The sequence below is a fragment of the Astatotilapia calliptera genome, chromosome 2 (genome assembly GCF_900246225.1).
Source record: "Astatotilapia calliptera chromosome 2, fAstCal1.2, whole genome shotgun sequence".
Classification (NCBI taxonomy): Eukaryota; Metazoa; Chordata; class Actinopteri; order Cichliformes; family Cichlidae; genus Astatotilapia; species Astatotilapia calliptera.
Genome location: NC_039303.1, coordinates 16,629,085 through 16,636,777, shown reverse-complemented (window position 1 = coordinate 16,636,777; position 7,693 = coordinate 16,629,085). Strand labels below are relative to the sequence as shown.

The 7,693-nt window shown below is 40.4% G+C and overlaps 2 long non-coding RNA genes across 2 annotated transcripts; both read left to right on the top strand.

The window, feature by feature from the left end:
- The first annotated feature begins 2,882 nt into the window (after positions 1-2,882).
- Positions 2,883-6,310, top strand: LOC113032600 (uncharacterized). The gene is made up of 3 exons (XR_003273908.1): positions 2,883-2,913; positions 5,352-5,531; positions 5,630-6,310. It is a non-coding gene; the product is annotated as an uncharacterized LOC113032600 (long non-coding RNA).
- Positions 6,311-6,615: 305 nt separating this feature from the next.
- On the top strand, positions 6,616-7,693 carry LOC113032568 (uncharacterized). Its single transcript, XR_003273900.1, has 4 exons — positions 6,616-6,734; positions 6,987-7,095; positions 7,201-7,322; positions 7,465-7,693. It is a non-coding gene; the product is annotated as an uncharacterized LOC113032568 (long non-coding RNA).

The following is a 7,693-nucleotide window of genomic DNA, read 5'->3' as shown; positions in this document are numbered from 1 at the left end:
AGGAGAGCTATTGGGACATATTTGAATACAACACTTTCAAGGCTAAAAATGACCTGCCTTTTTCAATGTGTAGTCTTTTTTCGATGCACTCTATTCTGGGTGGTAGAGTGGTGCAATGGTTAGCAGTGCTACCCTAGAGCAAGATAATTGTTAATGTGGGTTGTGGTGAACATAAAACACTACATGTATAAAGTCTAATTTACACTATGGAGCCCTGCTCTCAAGAACTAGCATGGATTTAACGCTGTCTGCAAAGCTGGTTTTGAAAAATAAGTGCTTAAAGATTTTAGAACATGTTTAGTGGCATCTTGTGCCAGTACAGAATGTGAGGTCAATAGGTTGGTTGGTTGTGGCCAAAAGACTTACATTAGTTTACATTATTTAAATAGTTACAGAATCGATAACTCTTAGGAAAACAAGGGGACTAAAACTAAAAATCAGTCTAAGGGGAAGTCACTTTGGTACTTCCTCCAGCTGCAACAATGAGTTTTAAGAAATCAAGGATATATTGGCTACTTTCACAATGGCCCTCATTGTTTGGCAAGCTGAAACATAAAAAAACATAAAAAAAAGCAGCTGGATTAGTTTGTAAGAAGTGATGAAAAGCGAACCCCAAATTTAGGTGAAGAAGACTGTAACATGGAGGGTTTTTTTTTCCTGCATGCATGCTGATAGATATTAGAATTCCTGATTGTGCTTTGGTAAAAAACATAGTTATATTTGTTTTGTGATGTGCATGCAAATCCTTTCATGAGCATGTGAAAACACAGATAATGAGCAGTCTCAAGGTATTCTTGAATTCCCAGAAAAAGTTCCTGAGACTAAAGGTTTCAGTTACTTGAGCTGAAAATACAGTTCTCGTGGTGGTAACAAGCAGCCAAAGACCATACATCTGTAATATTTACTGCTAAAACCCTGCTGATTAGCAGATGAGAAGGTATGACCCAGAACATCTGCTTGCTCAACACACATTTCTGACATCAGAATTAGGGCAGCTGTCACTTCTGGCACTCATGTCGTACAAACTAGGTGTTTAAGCATAACTTGATTTTTAGCAGCATGGAAAACACAACACAGAAGTCCTGATTTAAACTAAAAACAACCCCAAAACAATAATCATTATATATAGTTATATAATCATAGAAACAATTATTTCACCCTCTGTTCTGCAATGATTATGAGGTAAACAGTACAATTATTGCTTCATTAATTTACATTCATTATTTAAACAGTGATGAGAACTCCTGCTGGGCTTTCTAAGATGGAAATGCATTTTAATACCCTGATGCTGTACAGGGAGTGCAGAATTATTAGGCAAATGAGTATTTTGTCCACATCATCCTCTTCATGCATGTTGTCTTACTCCAAGCTGTATAGGCTCGAAAGCCTACTACCAATTAAGCATATTAGGTGATGTGCATCTCTGTAATGAGAAGGGGTGTGGTCTAATGACATCAACACCCTATATCAGGTGTGCATAATTATTAGGCAACGTCCTTTCCTTTGGCAAAATGGGTCAAAAGGAGGACTTGACAGGCTCAGAAAAGTCAAAAATAGTGAGATATCTTGCAGAGGGATGCAGCAGTCTCAAAAATGCAAAGCTTCTGAAGTGTGATCATCGAACAATCAAGCGTTTCATTCAAAATAGTCGACAGGGTCGCAAGAAGCATGTGGAAAAACCAAGGTGCAAAATAACTGCCCATGAATTGAGAAAAGTAAAGCGTGCAGCTGCCAAGATGCCACTTGCCACCAGTTTGGCCATATTTCAGAGCTGCAACATCACTGCCCAAAAGCACAAGGTGTGCAATACTCAGAGACATGGCCAAGGTAAGAAAGGCTGAAAGACGACCACCACTGAACAAGACGCACAAGCTGAAACGTCAAGACTGGGCCAAGAAATATCTCAAGACTGGTTTTCTAAGGTATTAGTCAAGCTCAACTCCCAGTCCTACTGCCAGTTTCTGGAAGACACCTTCAAGCAATGGTACAGGAAGAAATCTGCATCCTTCAAGAAAAACATGATTTTCATGCAGGACAATGCTCCATCACACGCGTCCAAGTACTCCACAGTGTGGCTGGCAAGAAAGGGTATAAAAGAAGAAAAACTAATGACATGGCCACCTTGTTCACCTGATCTGAACCCCATTGAGAACCTGTGGTCCATCATCAAATGTGAGATTTACAAGGAGGGAAAACAGTACACCTCTCTGAAGAACAGTGTCTGGGAGGCTGTGGTTGCTGCACAAATATACATTTCTGACATTCAAAAACAAAAAAACAAATCAGCGACCAATATAGCCAGCTTTCTTTGCAAGGACACTCAAAAGCCTGTCATCCATGGATTCTGTCAGTGTTTTGATCTGTTCACCATCAACATTGCGTGCAGCCAATACGTTCTCACTCCCAACTCGTCAAACGTGTGACGCATGGTCAGGCTCCCTCTGCTGCACTTATGGACGCGCAGGGTACCCCTCTCGCGTCGGGAATTGACGTGAAGGGTCCTCCGATTGAAGAGATTGCTGCGGAAGTGCCTGTTGTCGGTATATTTAGACATTTTCCAAATCACATTGTAGTGACGTATACAGAACACAATAAATTATATAATGCAAACAACTACCTGAAAAACAGGTAGAACAATACTTTTGTATCGTTTGTTGCATTTACGCAGGGAGTGATGTATGCTGGGTAATGGCACAGCTAGCTACTGGGTGACTTTATTCACCCGCTTCGGCTGTTATCAGTCCATACAATGGGCGTTATTAGCACAAATCAGTCCCATAGATATGGGCCATCTCCTGCTAGATTGTTCAGAAGGTTGTTCTCATCCATCCAGATGGAGGATCACTAACAGGAGCGTGGGAAGACTCCAGAATCCACTCTGGCTGGAATCCGGTGGATATGCAGTGTGTACAGGTAAGACCATTTAAACGGACAGCATTTATAGAATGACTATTAAAAGTCAGCGAGTGTCAGTAATGTTAATGTGGTTATCTTAGTAATACACCGAGTGCTAATATAACAGCTTTAAGATGCATTTGTAGATATTATTACGTGTTTTACCGTCTTTATGGTGCTAGCTTAAAGTTACGGTGTAAACGTTAGCTTATATTGGAGTAAAGCTGTTACTGGTTAAACGATGTTAGCACAGAAATATTAGCTTCTGTCATGACTGATGAAGTTACTAGTTAATAAAGTTTCCAGTAAAGTGTTTAATCGCAGCCACAGATTGACAGCAAATATCTCGATTAGCTTCAGTGCATCTATAATAAATATGTGCAAGTTTCAGTGCTTCGTTTAAACTGTATGATACTTATACTGACCCAGGGTCAGTGTAAAATACAATCCTAGCTGTGTGAACAAAGCCTGGCTCCTTTAATCCTGCATGACAAACCTCAGGATGCAGGTTATTATTACTCTTTCCTGCTGGCACACCTGTCACACCTGAGAGTCAGCTAGAAACTTACAGTGACGTGGACATCATGCAAAGACTGCCAGACTCTGTAATACTGCAAATGATCAGTGACTCAGGTTATCACTAAACTTTAAATAGTACCTCTGTGTCTCTGTGTGCTGAACATTTAGGATTGAGTCAGGCTGCATCAGCTGAAGCTGTTACTTGTATATTCAGGTGTGGGGAAAATACGTAAAATACAATCCTAGCTGTGTGAACAAAGCCTGGCTCCTTTAATCCTGCATGACAAACCTCAGGATGCAGGTTATTATTACTCTTTCCTGCTGGCACACCTGTCACACCTGAGAGTCAGCTAGAAACTTACAGTGACGTGGACATCATGCAAAGACTGCCAGACTCTGTAATACTGCAAATGATCAGTGACTCAGGTTATCACTAAACTTTAAATAGTACCTCTGTGTCTCTGTGTGCTGAACATTTAGGATTGAGTCAGGCTGCATCAGCTGAAGCTGTTACTTGTATATTCAGGTGTGGGGAAAATACGTAAAATACAATCCTAGCTGTGTGAACAAAGCCTGGCTCCTTTAATCCTGCATGACAAACCTCAGGATGCAGGTTATTATTACTCTTTCCTGCTGGCACACCTGTCACACCTGAGAGTCAGCTAGAAACTTACAGTGACGTGGACATCATGCAAAGACTGCCAGACTCTGTAATACTGCAAATGATCAGTGACTCAGGTTATCACTAAACTTTAAATAGTACCTCTGTGTCTCTGTGTGCTGAACATTTAGGATTGAGTCAGGCTGCATCAGCTGAAGCTGTTACTTGTATATTCAGGTGTGGGGAAAATACGTAAGACTGCAGTGAAGCAATGCACCAGATTAATCCCTGGCCAAAGGTATCATACTTAAATCAGACTACTGATCCAGCCACATCAGCCTTTTGTGAGGTCTGTTTAAAGTTGACTAAAAGTGAACTGCAGGTTCCTGAGAGATGGACTGTGAGCACAGAAACACATGTTCATACATACAGCTGCAGCAAACTTACATTAATTTTAAATAGATTTGTTACTCTGATGTCTGTCTCTGTGTTAGTCCTCTGACAGACTGGTGACCTGTCCAGGTGTGCTCTACCTATGACTACTGGGACAGGCTCTAGCCTCTGTAATAGAAATTTTCTGTTATTCTCATTTAAAGCATTTAAGTGCTTATGCATATGCTTAGTTGTGACACTGTTATAGACTGTTCAGTGAAAGTTTCTAAAACTAGATGAACTTACTTCAGCGTCAGCAGTTTGAGAAAACAACTCCCTTTACAGGTGCTGATAAGGCCAAGGGCACAAAACAGCATAACCATTGATCCGTTAGGTTTCATAGCGAGACACGTGAAGTGTGGTAGGATCAGTTTGTAACTTCCTCCCTCTTCCTTGGAATGCATAAAGGAGTAGGAGCACCACTTCTGTGGCAGCGCTGACATGATGTTTGATGTGTGTTGGCGCAGTAATAAATAGCTTGATCACAGCTCTTTCTGTGTTGCAGACTTTATTTAAAAAATTCCACGACACCCCCCCACCCTCCCACTGTGAACATGAATTGAATATTCAGAAGACATTTGTTTAAATAGTTCTACAAATCTGAGCTGTTGGTGTGTCCTTGGATTGTGTGGTAATAATATTAGAGCTAGCAATCTTTCTTACTGAATCTCTACTATGAGTCATGTTACCTGAGATTAATTCGATGTTTACCTGTCAGCCTGGACGAATGTGCTGTGTGAAGGAAATTAAATTAAATCAGATCTGAACTGCGTACATTTAAGGAACCTGTTCATATTTAATTGAAATATGAACCAGTGATTTTTTTGATTGCTGATCCCAAGAGAGTCTTTGTGGAAATCCTGTTTGGCTTTTTGTTATTTTAATTCTCTTTTCTGTTTTCCAGAACAGTTCTCCACAGTCACTGTCCACATGGGTCAGTGGGACCAAGAAGCACTCTGTTAATGTGGGACTCTGACCAGCAACATCCAGCAAGACCCAGACAGCGTTTTCTATCTCCCAGCTGCAGTTTTTGTTTGTCTGTGACTGGAGAGTCAGATTTTTGTTGAGCTTCACACTTGCAGAGGTAAGTCAGTTTGCAGATATCCCTCCCACCCTGGCTTTTATGTGCTAGATTTCTTGTCTGAAACAGTAATATTTCAGTGACTGCTGCTTATACCACAGGTTAATACACTCTACTGATCCCTGATGGGAGAATCATCAATTTTGGCAACAAAGAAGCCTGGTGGATGTTTGTTTACAGTCTGATGATGGGACATCTTGCTCTGCATCTTTAAAGTTTGTCTCTTGATTATTATTCATACCCCGTAATGTCAAGTATGCTCATATCTACTATAACTGAACCAACCTGGTGCTCTTCATTTATGGAGGCTGTTGAGTCTGAATGTTGGATGTTGTGTATCTCGTGTTCTCTGGGCTTTGTTGTCCTCAGTCTTTTTGCAGGATCACAAAACAAAACCAGGAGGCGCGTAAATGTTTCTTCTCCATGATGTTTCTTCAAATGTTTCTTCTGGATGATGATAAGACTGTGACACGGGATGCCACCTTTGGTCTTGTGATGAAGCAAAGCTCAGGAAGAAGTGTGATTAAATGGTACCCACATGTGTGCTGCTGAGAAGGATGTACAAGGGCACCTGCAGCCAAATCCAAGCCTCAGGTTAGTTGTAGTTGCAGAACGCTATAGACTGAGACAGCTGAGGCATCAAATGTTTGATTAAACGGATGAAAAAGAGAAGTTTCTTCCCTATAATTATCACTTCTTAAAATCTGTAGCAACTTCAAGTCTGTCAGCGTGCTGAGCATGCTCAGAATGTGACAATATATTTTTGTTCAATATTTAATTTCTTTCAGTTGCAATTGTTAAATGAAAAAAAAAAATATATTCTTATAATTTAGCAAACTAATTTATCAAAAAAAAATGTACATATATCTGTATTAGTTTTAATAAATTAATTTGACACCTGTATTGAAAATACCATATTGTATTCATACAGAATCAGTTTGGTATCATTGTTTGTCTGCTCACTGATTGTTGAAGCTAAGAGCTACTTTGATCTGTTTAGATCTAAAGTATCCAAAGTTGAGCTCTAATGTTTCTTCACCCCTGTGTGTGATATGTGATTCATACATGCTGGCAGAGCAGCGCGGCAGTTTGTGCTCACAGATGGTGACGGTGTGGAGAGACGGTGGTGTTTCCTCAGAAGAACCAGCAGAGTCACTTGCTGACTGATGTTCGTCTGCACTGCACAGAGGAAATCAACTGACCGAGGTTTGTCCAGTGACGTGTTATAAAATGTATATTTGTTTTATGCTTACAGATATGCTTTTCTTGACAGAGGCTCTGCAGAGGTTAGACAAAGCAGAGAAAACATGTGCTTTACATTTTACTGTGATTTATTGAGATATTTGTTGCCTGATGTTCAGCAGGAATGGAGAAATAGAATCAAAGGGAGATATTTTTGATGCTTTTGTAATGATGTAAGTAAATCTTCAATATTATTTATTTGCTTGGTTATATTAGGAGTGTTTCTGAGTGAGGGGGAGAGGAGTCATCATCCAGGTAAAGTGACGTGGATCAGTGGATACACTTGTCTCCCCTTTAAAGGAGACAATCCAAGTCATCCTTAAATGTTAGTGCTTTCAAATACACAAACATTTTTAAAGGACAAAAATGAACATCCAACTTTGACTGTAATACAAAATAAATCTTTTCATGTATGTTTTCAAACTCTCAGATGGGCAGCATATCAGTCTTGGACTGTCTAACCTGCCGGAGCAGCACTGAATGACCACCACACATGAGCATGTTCCTGCAACATTCAGCATCTGATCCTTCATCTGTGTGCTTCTGCTTTTGGTAAGTAGAGTTACCCAACTCCAGTAACTCTAAACACATGCCATCCATTTCTAACGGCCTGGTTACTTCCTGTCAGTTACTTTAGAAACCATGTGGTCACCTGACCTAACACTGTTTCTTCTTCTTCCCCTTAATGTTCAAGTGTCACATGTCAAACAGCTGGAGAGGAAACTACACCAGTGTACTGAGATGTTTCACCAACACGTGCCAGATGCTGTTCCTTCATGGTGACATCACCAGAGACAGCCCCACCCACCTCAGGACCTCGCCATTGATCATGATGATTATAATGATGACAGCGAGCGGAACTAAGACTGTAAAAATCCACGACCAGAATGTTTCTTTCTAATTATTAATGAATACTGAGAGCC